The sequence below is a fragment of the Arachis stenosperma genome, chromosome 3 (assembly GCF_014773155.1).
Source record: "Arachis stenosperma cultivar V10309 chromosome 3, arast.V10309.gnm1.PFL2, whole genome shotgun sequence".
Lineage (NCBI taxonomy): Eukaryota > Viridiplantae > Streptophyta > Magnoliopsida > Fabales > Fabaceae > Arachis > Arachis stenosperma.
The window spans coordinates 89,610,332-89,628,816 of record NC_080379.1 but is presented as its reverse complement, the minus strand read 5'-3'; the positions used below and the strand labels follow the sequence as shown (position 1 = coordinate 89,628,816).

The 18,485-nt window shown below is 37.9% G+C and overlaps 1 non-coding gene across 1 annotated transcript; it reads left to right on the top strand.

Moving 5' to 3' along the window:
* Positions 1-488: 488 nt before the first annotated feature.
* On the top strand, positions 489-592 carry LOC130972766 (small nucleolar RNA R71). The gene has a single exon (XR_009083929.1). It is a non-coding gene; the product is annotated as a small nucleolar RNA R71 (small nucleolar RNA).
* The last annotated feature ends 17,893 nt before the right edge of the window (positions 593-18,485 follow it).

Here is an 18,485-nt window from a genome sequence, read left to right as displayed (position 1 = left end):
CCACTTTAAAGCCTTGTTGAGGCTTTTGTTGATCCTTCCATGAGAAATTTGGATGATTTCTCCATGATGAATTATAGGTGTTTCCATAAGGTTCACCCATATAATTTACTTCTGCTATTGCAGGGTTCTCAGGATCATAAGCTTCTTCTTCAGAAGATGCCTCTTTAGTACTATTGGATGCATTTTGCCATTCATTCAGACTTTGAGAAATCATGTTGATTTGCTGAGTCAACATTTTATTCTGAGCCAATATGGCATTCAGAGCATCAATTTCAAGAACTCCCTTCCTCTGAGGTGTCCCATTATTCACAGAATTCCTCTCAGAAGTGTACATGAATTGGTTATTTGCAACCATGTCAATGAGTTCTTGAGCTTCTGCAAGAATTTTCTTTAGGTGAATGGATCCACCTGCATAATGGTCCACTGACATCTTAGAGAATTCAGATAGACCATAATAGAATATATCCAAAATGGTCCATTCAGAAAGCATGTCAGAATGACACCTTTTGGTCATCTGCTTGTATCTTTCCCAAGCTTCATAGAGGGATTCACCATCTTTTTGTTTGAAGGTCTGAACATCCACTCTGAGCTTGCTCAGCTTTTGAGGAGGAAAGAACTTAGCCAAAAAGGCCGCGACCAGCTTATCCCATGAGTCCAGGCTATCTTTAGGTTGTGAATCCAACCATATTCTAGCTCTGTCTCTTACAGTAAAGGGGAAAAGCATGAGCCTGTAAACTTCAGGATCTACTCCATTAGTCTTAACAGTCTCACAGATCTGCAAGAACTCAGTTAAAAACTGGTAGGGATCTTCTGATGGAAATCCATGGAACTTGCAGTTCTGTTGCAGTAGAGCAACTAGTTGAGGTTTTAACTCAAAATTGTTTGCTCCAATGGCAGGATTGAGATGCTTCTTCCATAAAACATGGAAGTAGGTGTAGTGTAATCACCAAGCATCCTCCTTGCATTATTATTTTTGGCTTCCATCTCCTCTTCTTTTTCGAAAGTTTCTGTAAGGTTGTCTTTGGATTGTTGTAATTTAGCTTCTCTTAGTTTCCTCTTCAGACTCCTTTCAGGTTCAGGATATGCTTCAACAAGAATATTCTTGTCCTTGCTCCTACTCATATGAAAAAGAAGGGAATAGAAAATAATAATAGGGATCCTCTTTACCACAGTAGAGAGATTCCTTTATGTTAGTAGAAGAAGAAAGGAATAGAAGAAGGAAAAGGTAAGAATCTAAACACAAGGGTGAAGATAGGTTCAGATTCTTTGATATGAAGAGAAGTGTTAGTAAATAAATAAATAAATAGAAGGAGATGAGAGGGAGAGAATTCGAAAATTAATTTTGAAAAAGGGTTAGTAATTTTCGAAAATTAAAAGAAGAGTTAAAATTAAAAATTAAAATTTAAAACAATTAGTTAATTAAAAGAATTTTGAAAAGGAGGGAGGTAATTTTCGAAAATTAGAGAGAGGAAAGTAGTTAGGTGGTTTTGAAAAAGATAAGATATAGTTAATCAAACAAAGAGTCAACTAGTTAGTTGAAAAAGATTTGAAATTTAATTTTGAAAAGATAAGAAGTTGGAAGATATTTTGAAATCAAATTTTTGAAAAAAGATAAAATTTTGAATAAGATACGATAGAAAAGATATTTTGAAAAAGAATTGATTTTTAAGATTAAAATTTGATTACTTGACTAACAAGAAACTAAAAGATATGATTCTAGAATTTAAAGATTGAATCTTTCTTAACAAGAAAATAACAAACTTCAAATTTTTTAATCAATCTCATTAATTGCTAGTAAAGTTTTCAAAATTTTGAAGTAAAGATAAGAAAAAAATTTTGAAAATAATTTTAAAATTTTCGAAAATAATAAAAAAATGAAAAAGATTTGATTTTTGAAAAAGTTTTGAAAAGATATTATTTTTAAAATTGAAAATTTGACTTGACTTTTAAGAAATAGCTAAGTTTTTTTTTTAAATTTTTGACTAAGTCAACTCAAATTTTCGAAATTTTGAGAGAAATAAGGAAAAGATATTTTTTTATTTTTGAATTTTTAATGATGAGAGGGAAAAACATAAAAATGACCCAAAACATGAAAATTTTTGGATCAAAACCAATGATGCATGCAAGAACACTATGAATGTCAAGATAAACACCAAGAAAACTATGAAGATCATGATGAACATCAAGAACATATTTTTGAAAAAAAATTTGATGCAAAGAAAACATGTAAGACACCAAACTTAGAAATCTTTCATGTTTAGACACTATGAATACAAAAATGCACATGAAAAACATCAAAAGACACAAAACAAGAAAACATCAAGTTCAAACAAGAAGACATACCAAGAACAACTTGAAGATCATGAAGAACACCATGCATGAATTTTCGAAAAATGCATAAATTTTTAAAACATGCAATTGACACTAAACTTAAAAATTGACACTAGACTCAAACAAGAAACACAAAATATTTTTATTTTAATGATTTTATTAATTTTTTTTGGATTTTTGTAATAAATTTTTCGAAAAAATATTTTGGAAAAAAAGAAGTAATGAATCCAAAGTCCTCAATCAGAATTCCAGGAATCATGTAATGTTAGTCAAAAGCTCCGGTCTAGGAATTAGACATGGCTTTACAGCCAACCAGGCTTCAATATGTTACATAAAACTCTAGAATTCGTTCTTAAAAACTTTGAAAATTTTCGAAAACAGGTGATAAATTTTTTTGAAAGATTTTTGAAAAATTTTTTGAAAATAAAATAAAAAAAATTACCTATTATGAGCAACAAGATGAACCATCAGTTGTCCAAACTCGAACAATCCCCGGCAACGGCGCCAAAAACTTGATAGGCAAAATTGGATCTCTAATGATGGCATTCATGTTCGTTCTTTCCCTGGTAATGGCGCCAAAAACGTGGTGCATGATACCATGGTCCAAACATAACTTCACAACTTCGCACAACTAACCAGCAAGTGCACTGGGTCGTCCAAGTAATAAACCTTACATGAGTAAGGGTCGATCCCACAGAGATTGTTGGTATGAAGCAAGCTATGGTCATCTTATAAATCTCAGTTAGGCGGATAATAATTGGTTATGGAGTTTTCGAATAATAATAATAAATAAACAGAAAATAAAGATAGAAATACTTATGTAAATCATTGGTGGAAATTTCAGATAGGCGTACGAAGATGCTGTGCTCCTTTTGAATCTCTGCTTTCCTACTGCCTTCATCCAATCCTTCTTACTCCTTTCCATGGCAAGCTGTATGTAGGGCATTGATGAGGGGATATTTTATACGCTTTTTGGGGGTAATTTCATATAGATTTTAGTAGGTTTTAATTAGTTTTTGGTAGAATATTATTAGTTTTTAGGCAAAAATCATATTTCTGGACATTACTGTGATTTTGTGTGTTTTTCTGTGATTTCAGGTATTTTCTGGCTGAAATTGAGGGAACTCAGCAGAAATCTGAGTTAGACTGAAAAAGGACTGCTGATGCTGTTGGATCCTGACCTCCCTGCACTCGGAATTGACTTTTTGGAGCTACAGAAGTCCAACTGGCGCGCTCCCAATTGGGTTGGAAAGTAGACATCTAGGGCTTTCCAGCAATATATAATAGTCCATACTTTGCGTGAAGATAGACGATGTAAAATGGCGTTTAACGCCAGTTCCATGTCGCAGTCTGGCGTCCAGTGCCAGAAACAGGTTACAAGTTGGAGTTCAACGCCCGAAACAAGTTACAACCTGGCGTTCAACTCCAGGAACAGCCCAGGCACGTGAAAAGCTTAAGTCTCAGCCCCAGCACACACCAAGTGGGCCCCAGAAATGAATTTTTGCACCAGTTATCTTAGTTTACTCATTTTTTGTAAACCTAGGTTACTAGTTTAGTATTTAAACAACTTTTATAGACTTATTTTACTATCATGACATTTTTAGATATGATTTTTATACTTTTTGACGGCATGAGTCTCTAAATTCCATTGTTGGGGGTGAGGAGCTCTGCAACGTCCCGATGAATTAATGCAATTCTTTCTTTTTTCCATTCAAACACGCTTGTTCCTATCTAAGATATTCATTCGCGCTTCAATATGAAGAAAGTGATGATCTGTAACACTCATCACCTTCCTCAACCCATGAACGTGTGCCTGACAACCACCTCCGTTCTACATTAGATTGAATGAGTATCTCTTATATTCCTTAATCAGAATCTTCGTGGTATAAGCTAGAATTGATGGCGGCATTCAAGAGAATCCGGAAAGTCTAAACCTTGTCTGTGGTATTCTGAGTAGGATTTAAGGATTGGATGGCTGTGATGATCTTCAAACTCGCGATTGTTGGGCGTGATGACAAATGCAAAAGAATCAACGGATTCTATTCCGGCATGATCGAGAACCAACAGATGATTAGCCGTGCTGTGACAGAGCATTTGGACCATTTTCACTGAGAGGATGGGAAGTAGCCATTGACAACGGTGACACCCTACATACAGCTTGCCATTGAAGGAGCCTTGCGTGTGGGAAGAGGAATACAAGAGGAAAGCTTAAATAAGAAGGACAAAGCATCTCCAAAACTCCAACATATTCTCCATTATTGCATAACAAGTAATTATTTCACACTCTTTTATTTTTCTAATAATTCAAACTGATAATTATAATTGATATCTTGACTAAGAATAATAAAATAAACATAGCTTGCTTCAAACCAATAATCTTCGTGGGATCGACCCTTACTCACGTAAGGTATTACTTGGATGACCCAATGCACTTGCTGGTTAGTGGTACGAAATCATAAGAAATCTTGATTTTGATATTGAGATTACAATTTCGTGCACCAAGTTTTTGGCGCCGTTGCCGGGGATTGTTCGAGTTTGAACAACTAAAGGTTTATTTTGTTGCTTAGATTAGGAATAATTTATTTTTGTTGCTATAGAGTCATTAAATTCTGAGTCCTGTATTTCCTTTTCAAAAATTTTTCAAAAATATTATTTTTCTTTATCAATTTTTAAATTTTTTTCGTGAGTTTAGTGTCTTGTTCTAAGTTTGGTGTCAATTGCATATCTTGTATTTTCCTTTAAATTTTCGAATTAGTGTTCTTTGTTTTTCCTTGATCTTCAAATTGTTCTTGTCAATTTTTCTTGTTTGATCTTTGGTTTGTCTTGTTCTGTGTCTTTTCTTGTTTTTTTTTTGTGCTTTTTCAAAACATTAGTTTTCAAAAATTTATTTTTATCCATAAAAATAATACATCTTTAAAACACGTTACATTTACTGCCCAGTTGGCTAGAGCGTTGGTCTATGTTCTTGATAATTGGGTATCTTCTTTTTAAAATCCTTTTCAAAAATAATTTTTTTTTGATTGAATCTTGTGCCAAACTTCAAATTTGGTGTTTTGTTGTTAATCTTTTTATAATTTTCGAAAATTCTATTGAATTTTTCTAAAAATTTTAAGTTTGGTGTTCTTTCTTTTGTTCTTATTGTTCTTGTGAATCTTTAAAGTGTTCTTGAGTCTTCTTTGTGTTTTGATCTTAAAGTTTTTAAGTTTGGTGTTCCTTGGTGTTTTCCCTCCAAAATTTTCGAAAACAAGGAGCATTAGATCTAAAAATTTTAAGTCTTGTGTCTTTTGTGTGTTTTTCTCTTTCATCATAAAATTCAAAATTCAAAAAAATTATCTTTTCTAACTATTTTTATGCCATATTTTCAAATTTTTTTTATAAAAATTCAGATTTCAATTTCAAAATTTTTCAAATCTTATCCTTTTAAGATTTAAAAAAAATAATTTATTATATCTTTTTCAAAACAAATCTATATCTTTTCCTTCTTAAAATATTTTCAACTCATAAATATCTTTTTCAAATCTTCACAATATCTTTTTCAAAACAAATTTATCTTTTTCAAATATCTTTTATGTCTTTTCAATCTTCAATTACATCTTTTTCCTATCATATTTATCTTTTACAAATCATATCTTCTATCTTATCTTTTCTCAAAATTTTCGAAAATATCCTAACCAATTTCTCTCTCCTCATTTTTTTTCGAAAATCTTCATAAAATATTTTCAAATTTTTATTTTTATTTTTATTTCGTTATTTTATTTTATTTTATTTTATTTTATTTTATTTTATTATTTCGAAAATATATAAAAAAATTTAAATAAAATAAATCCACGTCATCTCCCTTTCTCCATCTTGGACCTAAGTGGAAATGAACAATCCAGAAGGACTCTGGGGTCATATGCTAACCCCACTACTGCTTCATATGGAAGTAGTATCTGTATACCCTCCATTGGAGTTAGTAGCTTTGAGTTGAATCCTCAGCTCATTATCATGGTGCAGCAAAGCTGCCAGTATTCCAGTCTTCCACAGGAAGAACCTACAGAGTTTCTGGCACAGTTTTTACAAATTGCTGACACAGTACATGATAAGGAAGTAGATCAGGATGTCTACAAATTATTACTGTTTTCACTTGCTATAAAGGACCAAGCTAAGAGGTGGTTAAATAACCAACCTAAGGACAGCATAAAGACATGAAAACAGTTGTCAGAAAAATTCCTGAGTCACTATTTTCCTCCAAAACGAACGACACAGCTAAGGCTAAGCATCCAGGGCTTCAAACAAGGAGATAATGAATCCCTTTATGATGCCTGGGAGAGATACAGAGAGATGCTAAGAAAATGCCCCTCTGAAATGTTTTCAGAGTGGTGCAATTAGACATCTTTTATTATGGGCTTACAGAGAAAGCTCAGATTTCTCTAGGTCACTCAGCTGGTGGATCTATCCACATGAGAAAGACAATAAAAGAAGCTCAAGAGCTTATTGATACAGTTGCCAGAAATCATCATCTGTACTTAAACAGTGAACCTTCCATGAACGAAGAGGCTAAAACAATAACTGCTGAACTCAGTCCGGTAGAACAAGTTACTGAATTCAATCAGCAACTGGATTTTCTAACAAAGCAGCTGGCCGAATTCAAGGAGATACTACAAGAAACAAGAATGGCTAATATGAATATGGAAGCACAGTTGAAGCAAACAGAACAGCAGTTATCAAAACAAATAACAGAAGAATGCCAAGCAGTTCAATTAAGAAGTGGAAAACATTAAATACCTCACTTCAAGGTAGCAGGAAGCCAAGAAATGAGCAAACCACCCAAAATCCATCTGAGGATAGTCAGAGCCCAGAGAGGAATAACTCTGGCACTCAAACGCTAGAAAATGGGTGGAAAGCTGGCGCTGAACACCCAGACCATGCTCAATTATGGCATTCAACGCCAGAAACAAGCAATGAATCGGCGTTGAACACCCAAAGGAAGCACAATTCTGGCGTTCAAATGCAAGAAATAGGTAAGGAGCTGGCGTCTAACGCCACTCCAGCTTCCACCCCTGGCATTCGAACGCCAGTGGGAGATCAGACACATACAAGTACTGATAACAACCCCTCTAAAAAGGCTTCTCAACCCACATCTATAGGCAATAAACCTACAGCAACTAAGGTTGAGGAATATAAAGCCAAAATGCCTTATCCTCAGAGACTCTGCCAAGCAGAACAGGATAAGCAATTTGCCCGCCTTGCAGACTATCTCAGGACTCTTGAAATAAAGATTTCGTTTGCAGAGGCACTTGAGCAAATACCCTCTTATGCTAAGTTCATGAAAGAGATCTTGAGTCATAAGAAGGATTGGAGGGAAACTGAGAAAGTTTACCTCACTGAAGAATACAGTGCAGTCATTCTGAAAAGCTTACCTGAGAAGCTTAAGGATCCGGGAAGCTTTATGATACCATGCACATTAGAAGGTACTTGTACTAAGCAAGCTCTATTTGATCTTGAGGCAAGTATTAATCTAATACCTGCAGCTACTATCGAAAAGCTTGGGTTGACTGATGAAGTTAAACCAACTCGGATATATCTCCAACTTGCTGATGGCTCCATTAAATACCCATCAGGTGTGATTGAAGACATGATTGTCAAGGTTGGGTCATTTGTCATGATTGGCAAGATTCTACCCTCCTCAAAGAATTAACAAGCTGAGAGCTGAGGTGCAAACATTCAGGCAACAAGATGGTGAAACTCTCTATGAGGCATGAGAGAGGTTTTATGACTTAACAAGAAGATGCCCACCGGACATGTTCAATTAATGGGTTCAACTTCACATTTTCTATGAAGGTCTTTGTTATGAGTCAAAGAAGGCTGTAGACCATTCATCAGGGGGCTCTCTAAACAAGAAGAAAACCATTGAATAAGCCATAGATGTCATTGAAATGGTAGCTGAGAATGACTACTTCTATGCTTCTGAAAGAAGCAACACTCGAGGAGTAATGGAGCTGAACCACATGGATGCATTACTGGCTTAAAATAAGATGATCACCAAGCAGCTAGCATATCTCACCAAGAAGGTAGAAGAAAACCAAGTTGCAGCAGTCATCACTTCATCACCAGCTCGAGAAGGAGTGAATATAGGAGAAGAAGGTGACTGGGACAAGCCAATTATGTTGGAAACTCACCCAGACAAATCCATGATCCATACTCCAAAACTTACAATTCTGGATGAAGAAATCACCCTAACTTTGGGTGGAGAAATCAGCAAGACCAAGGCCAAGACTAGAGACGCCACAACCACAATCCCAACAACAATGCAACTCACCAACATACCTCACAGAGATCCTATCAACACCCACCTAATCTCAACCCACCATCACGAACCGAAGATAGACTTTTCAAAATTGAGACTCTACTTGAAGACATACGTAAAAAAGTCCAAGACAACAAGGTGTTTAAGGATGAAGTGCGAGCTAATATAAAAAACCAAGGGGAAACCATCAAGAGACTGGAGTCCCAAGTAGGGTATCTATCTCAACAGTTTCCCAAACCCACTGATGGGTTTCCCAGTGACACAGAGAAGAATCCAAGAGGAGAAACAAAGAAAGTAAGGTGGGAAGAATGCAAGATGATCACCACAAGTGATGAGATGAGTGTGGAGGAAGCGGACACACAAATAGAACACTTCCAAGACAGTCCAAAGGAAAATCATAAAAACAGAAACCAAGCACCCCAACCCACACACAGGGAGGAGCTAAAGATAGGGAAGACCCTGAACCCATATGCACCCTTTCCCCAAAGGCTCAAAGGTGGTGTAGCAAAGAGAATGTATTCAAGATTCCTCGACATGTTTAAATCCCTTGATGTAAATATACAATTCATTAAGGCTCTCCAGCAAATGCCCTCCTACATCAAGTACATAAAGGAACTTCTGGCCAAAAAGATTTCATTGAAGGGTGGACAAACAATAAAGATGAACAGGGAGTGTAGTGCTCTCATTCAAACAGAGCCACCTACAAAAAAGAAGGATCCAGGGAGTTTTCACATTCCCTGTGCTATAGGAGAGACAATGATTGATAAGGGGGCTCTGTGACCTGGGAGCAAGTATCAACCTAATGCCTCTATCCCTCATGAAAAAGCTTCAAATCAATAAGCTAACACCTACAGACGTAATCATCAAATTGGCTGACAAAATTCAAAAACAGGCCATAGGAGTGGTTGAGAACGTGTTAGTGAAGGTTGGGAACTACTTTCTGCCCATGGACTTTGTTATTTTGGAAATGGAAGAGAATCTCATACATCCCATCATCTTGGTGAGGCCATTTTTAGCCACAGCCAGGGCGCTTATAGATGTGGAGCGAGGAGAGCTAGTATTGAGGATACACGATGAATAGCTCACCTTCAGTGTTTTCAAACCCTCACAAGAAGCAGATCATGATAACAAATAGTCAGAGGAAGAGCACAATAAGGGGTTGATGGAAGAGGTAAGCATGGAAGCACAAGCATCACACTTGAAAATCCCCATTGGTGACAACCAATGTGATCAGAGGGAGTAACAGCCAAGTGTAATCCAAGAGGAACTAGACCCACTAGAGTCATATGAGACAAGCAACAAAACCCTCGTGAAAGAAGAAACCACAAGGAGCAAAGCGATATCAAGGAGCACAAGAAAAAAAGCCCAAAGGGGATGGAAAAACAAGAAGATCCCTACAGAAGATTTTTCTCCAGGAGATGAAGTGGTATATGCCTACTTTCCATCAATACCACCTCATCTCCCCACCATTCCATCTCAGCTGCCTCCAGTATACACCATCAACAAAATCTTGTCCTTAGAACATGTGGAGCTGCTTAACAAAGCCAATAGAGACAATTCACTTCATGGGGGGAAGATATGAAGCACTACCAACCACCCTGACAAAGGCCAAACGTCAAGCTAATGACGCTAAAGAAGCGCTTCATGGGAGGCAACCCATGTTCTATACCCTTTCTTTTTAATCTCTAATATTAGTTAATAAGGCAAAGTTCATGGATTCTAAATCAACTTTGACGAACACTTAGAAAAATTTTTATATGCAACATATAGTGAACAACAAGTTTGGTGTTCAAGACATACTAAGATTGCATGAACACAACCCATATCATGTTAATCTTAGAGTCTTAATCAAACCTTGTTGCACCATATGACCACAAACAAGTTTGGTGTTACCAACGTTGCATGTATGGGTAATTGGATTGTCGGTTGATTTACATTCGTGAATAGCATTTAGTTATTTAAAAACAAAAAAAAAGATTTTTATAGTAGCCATTTCATATTTTAATTTTTCCCACCAAAAATTCAATTGACTTTTGCATTCTTTTTGTCTTGTATTGGAAATCAAAAAGGGGATTGGTGGAACTTGATAGGACAATCAAAGAAGGGAGGTTCGGCCACTATACCAAGGAAAATGCACACTTGTCCTCAAAGGGAGTATCTTGGGAAGTGTTGCCATGCAACATTGGGAGTAGGATAGCCTTGGAGACCGAATCAAGACCCTCATAAAGGAAGTCATCCTTGTGCCCATCCAATGCAAAACCCCAGCCGTTCACCACTAAGCCATGCCATCAATCCACACCCTTTAAACACCCATCATCTTTCTATATAAATGATCCCCACTTTTCACCTTTCCATACGCAAGTGTCATTCCCATCCATATCTCTCTTCTTTCTCTCGAACACACACACTCCATCCTCCACCAAAAGTTTCATACACACTCTCATAGCCATATCTTGTGAGCTGCAAACATACCAACCATCACTCATGACATCGTCGAGCTCTAAGAGGAGAAGAGGGAAGGAACCTATGGGATAGCCTCCTTTCGATGTCGGGAGATTTAAAACTGCCTTCTATGAGCTCCAATATAAATGGATCAAAAACAAGAAAATATTGCCAGATTTGACATTCTAGTTCAATGAGGATGAGTGCCCAAAGATTAGAGAGAAGATTGCACAGAGGGATTGGCAAAAGCTCACGAACCCAGAGACAAAGATAAATGCAAACCTCATCAAAGAGTTCAATGCCAATGTGGCCAGAGAAGACAATACTAGGGCCCCCACCTTCAAAAGCTACGTGAGAGGAACAGAGGTGGACTTCAGCCCCAATACTATAACAAGGACTCTTCAGCTGAAATCGCCGCATTTTGATGAACCTAGTTATCAAGTAAGAATAAGCAATGGCCCCGACGAAGATGAACTTGAAGAAATCATGAGTGATATGTGTGTTATTGGGTCTGATTGGGAAAGATGCTCAGATAAGAGACTGCGGTTCATTACGAGAGGAGACCTCATCCCGGAAGCCAAGGGATGGTTTGAACTAGTAAGGAGGTCTATCCTTCCAGCTGCAAACAATTCTGAGATCAATATTGCTCGAGCCACTACAAGAAAACAGCTCTATTGCCACGCTTTTTAAAACGTGGCGAAAAGCTGAAAAAAGCGTGGCGATAGCTTTTCGCCACGCTTTTTGAGCTACCGCCACGCTTTTGAAAGGGTGCCCTATCAAAGGGTGGCGGTTGCTCTATCGCCACGCTTTTGGTGACCTATCGCCACGTTTTATTTTTTGCCACGCTTTTGCAAATTGTCCCGCTTAAAAAGCGTGGCCATATGCGAGAGATACAGCCACGCTTTTAAAGCGTGACCATAGAGAAATACGGCCGCGCTTTTAAAGCGTGGCGATAGCGGGAGATACGGCCACGCTTTTAAAGCGTGTCGATAGCGGGAGATACGGCCACGCTTTTAAAGCGTGGCGATAGCCTTGTCAAATTTAAAAAAAAAATCTTTTTTTTATTTTCAATCCTTTTTTATTACCAAACCTATAAATATAGTATGCAATTTTTATTACAAGATAAATTAAACAGTAATTAGTGACAATTTTTGGTATAATTATTTTATACATTAATCCTTATACAAAACTTTCCAGGTTTTTTCAGTAACAAAAAACCCTTCAACCTCCTATCCAGCCGAAATTCACTAACTAAGCAAAACGCATGTATAATTACAAAAGCAATGAAAAATTAATAGCAGTTCTGGGGTCTCAAGATCACGTCAAGGTCCCTCATTTTCTGTCTTTTATATTTTTCTTACAACCTTGTGCCCAACAAGTAGATAACCGAGCTCAATATCCCCCTCTCAGAATGATTCCCAGCAATGTTTGGTGGAGCTGAAAAAAATAACACCAACATCAACAAAATGATTTCATTTCCTTTTCACAGAACATAATAATGAAAATGCTGACAATCACCGACCAAAGACATAACAATGAAGAAACAAGGAATAACCCCATTGGCAAGCAAGCTCAGTGCTTTTTTTCCTTTTGCAAAAAAGAAACAAAAAAAAGGCAAAAGGAACCATTGAATGACCATGCAAAAGGGAGAAAGGAATCTAACCAATTGGCAATGCAGGATGCAATGCAAGTAGGTAGAGATCAAATTTCAGGAAACAATTTAAGCAGGAATTAGGTATACTCGTCATGTGAATACGAGAAGGTTCCAAAACTCGACGGACAGAATCAGAATTACCTCTTGAATGGTTTTCTTTAGATCAAAAGCATCTTTCACTCGAGCATCCAGGATGGCCCATGTATCATGGAAGTCTAACAAGAAACAAACGAAAGATGTATTAAGAAATGTCTTCACTTGTTACAACACCACATCAGAGCCACAAACAGCTTGTTATCCATCTAAATATAAGATACTATATTGATGCAGTGAGGTGGGGTGGGGCATAAAAGAATAAATTCCATTGTTTTCCCCCTGATTACATACTTTATCAAGATACTACTCAAATTCATTGCCATGAGAAAATTGGCTACTATGACAGGCTCAGTTCAAGAAAATAAGGAGAGTTTGAGAGAATGGACAATTGAACCCAGTTAATATTTTCTCATCCACCAGCATTGCCCTCTGCTTAAAACTAGTTGGAACATTCACTGGTTGAGCCTGTAATGCAAGATATATATATATATATATATATATATATATATATATATATATATATATATATATATATATATATATATAACTCAAAAGCTACATGAAAGATATATATCCAATGCCTAATAATACTTCAAAGCAAACAAAACATCATCCGATGTACTTCGAATTTCAGATCCAAAAACAGCAGAGTCCCATTGTTTCAACCATAAGAGTACCTGTCTCAGACAATAAACTTAAGAAACTGCATTGTGAATTCTTGATTCCTCTACTTGTCCCTGCATACATGCCCTTTATTTTCGTTTCCCATTCAAGAACAGATTCAAATTTAGAAGGACACAAAACATGAAAATTAAATCTAAGTAATCAAACAATGATGCATTTAGTTCAAGTAATTGGAATTTAGAAGCATGGAGAAGTGGGTGCTTACTGGGATATGGTAAAGAACAAAAAAAGAAAGGAAGTGAAGATAGGGGTAACCACTTACCATACCACTTGGCGAGTTCATCATTGGCAGGAGTGATAGCAGTAGCAGCTTTCTTTGAAGGAGGAGGTGGTGCTGCCTTCTTCTTACCAAAGAGAGCCAGTGGAGAGTATAAGTACTCAAAACTCGAAAGAATTCCTATCTTACCACTGAGAAAGATAAGAGAGGAAAAAACAAACCTTGCCCTTCAGTATCACGACATTGAAATTGCTGCCGGTCCTCCTCAAAGGAAGCGGTAAAGCTGATCGTGTTACACCAAATCAAAACCGTCCAAATCCATAATTTGATAAAGAACAAATAAATCTCTAAAACAGATCAAAATTTGCACAATTAAAATCAGAACCAAATAAGGATAACAAATCATCATAATAGTTTTTCCAATCAGGTCTACAAACTAATCATAGGCTTGCAAACAATTTTTTTTTCTATTAAAAAGATTTTAACAAAAAAACTAAGCAAAAAACAAACTAGATTAACCATATGCATCATATAACTAAAATTTTATCATGAAAGTAGTAGACTATGACCTGTGCAAGACCAGGCTGCCGGGATCATTGAATCATCAAGCGGCCAATGACATCATCAGCTACAACAGTTTCAACAAATAAATAAATCACTGATTAAACTTGATATTATGCTGAAGGGGCCGAGCAATTTACCTATTGCTTTGCCTGAAGTCATAACCATAACCAAGCAATGTGGTTCTTGTAGCTACACCCAACAAGCATGCAATCATATCATGGAAATGATACACCTCAGTCGAATGTATACATTTCGTAAACTGCAACAACATTTCACATAACAGCAGAAAATCAAATCAAATCACTTAATTAAAATTCCCAAAATTAACAAAAAATAAAACAGGCTATGTTGAACTGTTGATTATTGGTTTAATCAATTAACAATTCAATAAATTACCAAGGATGGATCTAGAATATGAATTGCATAGAGGCCGAGATCATCTTCAGGGACCACAATATCAGATTTCCGGTCAAGTGTTTCAGTGTAACCTGAAAAGTTGAACACAATCTGACTAGGAATCAGAACTAATCAAGTTTATCAGAACATAACATGTATCATTTTGAGTATAAATTTGAAAATTTTACTCCAAAAACAAGCTGATAGAACCATGAAGCTCCATTTCCATTTTCAATTAACCCTAGCCTTTAAGAAATGTTTTGATTTGGGGGAAATAGGTGAAACTCACGGAAAGTGAAGGATTGAGAGAAAGGGCAGCAGAGAACTTTGGACGAGTAAGGATTCGATTGCAGACAGAGCTCCATGATTTGCTGACGCAAGCAGCGGAAGTGAACCAACGAGCCGGGAGCCTCGCCAGAATGTTCTGGAGAAGGTCCTTGTCACCGAATCAAAACTTCTACCGTTCCCATTGGCTGAGAAGGCAGTAGAGCAGAAGAGGAAGGAGGGCAGAGACTGGCGGTGCGGAGGAAGGAAAGGCGACCTCCGTTGGCTAACCGACGCGGTGAGTAATGAGCGCCAAGGGAGTGCGAACGCCAGCAAAGACGGGTTAGGGGAGACGACGGAGGGAGCGCCGGCAGATGAGAGAGTGCAAGCGATGCCGATGACGAGGTGGCGCTGACGCTGACGGTAAGGATGCTGGTAACGGCGACGAGGAGACGAGGCGGAGAGGGAGCAGAGGCTAACGACGCAGCGAGGGTGGTGCTGGTGACGGCGTGCTTCTAAGCTCTTCCAGGGTAGCTCGATTAGGGTTGGTGCTGGTGGAAGAGTGAGTAGGGGATGTGCGCTGGATTAGGGTAGCTAGATTAGGGTTGGGGACCGGGTTGAAAGAGGGTCAATTGGATTGGGGACCGGGTTGGGGCCGGGTCTTAGGGTTTTTTTTTTTTAAAAAAGCTTTTGGCCACGCTTTTTTAGCGTGCCAAAAGTGGTACCAGGATATGGCCACGTTTTGTAAGCGTGACCGTAATGAAACCCTGTCGCCACGCTTTTAAAACGTCCCTGTTTCTCTCTATGGCCACGCTTTTAAAGCGTGGCAGAAAAAAAACGTGGTACCAGGATATGGCCACCTTTTGTAAGCGTGGCCGTAATGAAACCCTGTCGCCACGCTTTTAAAACGTCCCTGTTTCTCTCTATGGCCACGCTTTTGAAGCGTGGCAGAAAAAAACGTGGCTATTTCTCTAATCAATTGCCACCCTTCCAAAAGCGTGGCCGTTGACCCTTTTCGCCACGTTTTTGAAGTGTGGCAAGAAAAAACGTGGCCAAATCTCTATTCAATCGCCACCCTCACAAAAGCGTGGCCATTGACCACTTTTAGCCACGCTTTTGAAGCGTGGCAAGAAAAAAGCGTGGCCATAAGCCTTTTTTCTTGTAGTGAGCTACCATGGTACATTGCTTAGTAAAAGGTGGGAGTATCAATGTGCCCGAAATCATAGCTGAAGGGATCTAAGACTCAACTGAGAAGAATGATCCGGGTGCTAGACTTTGGTACCCCAGCACCATACTTAGACTATGCTTGAAAGCCAAGGTGGTATTCGAAGATATCAATCCACAGTGGGTAAATCCTGGGAGATTAGTTACCCTCCAGCATATAAACTATGTGACACCCGCTCAACAACAAAGAAGACCTCAGACAGGGAAAAAAACTACACAAGAAGAGCCTCACCAAGAAGAACCCCAACAAACAGGATACCAGCAAGAAGGGCAATTTGATCCAAGCAACATAAATCTGTTTCACATTCAAGGAGCCATTGAGGATCTGGCAAGGAGCTATATGGAGGGACAAGAACAACAACTGCATGTCCAATATCAAAAGATGGATCATCAAGAAGAACTACTCTCTAGTTGGATGGATCAACAAAGAAAGTGGCAGAAACAGCAAATGGAGTTGCAACAGGAGCATTACTCCCAGCTCACCCAAGCCATCAATCAAGTGACCGAAAGGCAAGAGAGCCAAGACAAACGCCTTCAAGAACTCAACCAACGCTAGATAGCCCAGATGAAAGCATTCAATGAATTCAGCATGCTCAACGAAGGAAGGCAACTACATCGGGAAGAGTTTAGCATAAACACTCAGGCCAAGTTAACTTATATGACTGGGCATATGCATAACTTGCACCCTGCCATTCCAAGTTATGAGGCAGTCTACAAGAACTTAACAGAACAAGAAGAGGGAAAGGTGAAACAACAAAAGGAAGCATTAAAGAAGAAGATGGAGGATGCTGGTTTCTGGAAAAAGCTGATTGGGAAGCGCAAAGGAAATGGGGACTCAAGCAATCAAGGAGGATCCCAAGACAAAGGGACATGAGCATTCCAATAAGTGAAAGGTAGTAGAGCTCCTTCTTAGTTTTATCTCTTTCAAGCTTTAAATAAGGAAAATCATGTATGAAATAGAACATGCTTCCATAGTAGTTTAGGAACCTTCAATTATGGCTTATTTCGTTGCTTAGGTCCAAGTATGCTAGTCTAGGTCCCTAGTTTCCATTTTCATCTTGCTTATATGTATACCTGCCCTTTAAGTCAATCAAAAAGAAGATGTTATGAAAAGAACAAGAGTGGAGTTATCTTGTGAAGTAAATCCTGAATGTTTGTGGTAGGGTGATTGATTAGATAAGTTGGTTCACCAACAAGGTAGGAAGGCAACTATCTACTTTGAATCATATGCTTGAAACACACCCCAGGAGACTAGCTAATTGATAAGATCCTAATAAGAAAAGAGATAGAGCAATAAAAGTGAAAAGGAAGGAAAAACAATAAGAAATAATGCTAGGCACCAACGGTTTGAAGATTGAGGCATGTGTCTATGGTGTTCATGTGCAAATGATATGCTTGGATGAATAATCTCTTAGGGGTGCCTTATCACTTGGTAACTTGGATTAACTAATCCGGGATTATCAGTTGAAAGTCCACTATCAAGAGTAACATGTGCTACAGAACACTTAGCAACCCAAAGAGGTGCTGGACACCAAGGTCTCGAGGAAGAAAAATAACAAACCATATGCCTGTGGTGTGTATGTTTGGGGGAAAGAGACTTGAGGGAGTAAGTCCTTAGGGGTATCTTAACACCTAGCACCTTGAACTAACTGGTTCGGGAGAGTTGGCTGAAAACTTATCTTAAAGAGTCGCCCTCTTACAGAGCACTTAGCCTAAAAAGGAATGCAATAAACCCTAGAAGGGAAGGGAGGATCAATAATTAAGAAGTCTCAAAGGATGTAATCAAGCAAGTATTCAAGGGCATGATAAAAGCCTAGAAGCCAGTGAAGGAATGAACCTAAGTTGCTATGCATGAAACCCCATAAACCAGGGATTTAACTTCTATTATAATTGTTTGTTCATCTTGTTCTTTCATTCATTCTTCCTATGTTTTAGTACTTTCTTAGGGAAAAGCAAGCTTTAAGTTTGGTGTTGAGCCAAAAACTTGATGCACGAAAACTTATCTCTTAACAAATTTCCCTTCGGCAAGTATACCGAATTGTCATCAAGTAAAAACTCACAATAGAGTGAGGTTGAATCCCACAGGGATTGATTGGTCAATCAATTTTAGTTGGAAGCATATGCTAGTTGAGATAAACAGAAGGTAGTTGGTATTGTAGGAAATTAAATGGCGAGAAAGTAAATGGCAGAAAATAAAGTGCAGAATCTTAAATGGGGATTTGGGGAGATGAACATGGAAATAAATGGCAGAAAGTAAAGAGAATGGGTAAAATCAGAAATGGAAAATTCATTGGGCTTAGGAGATGTTGCATTCTTCAGATCAA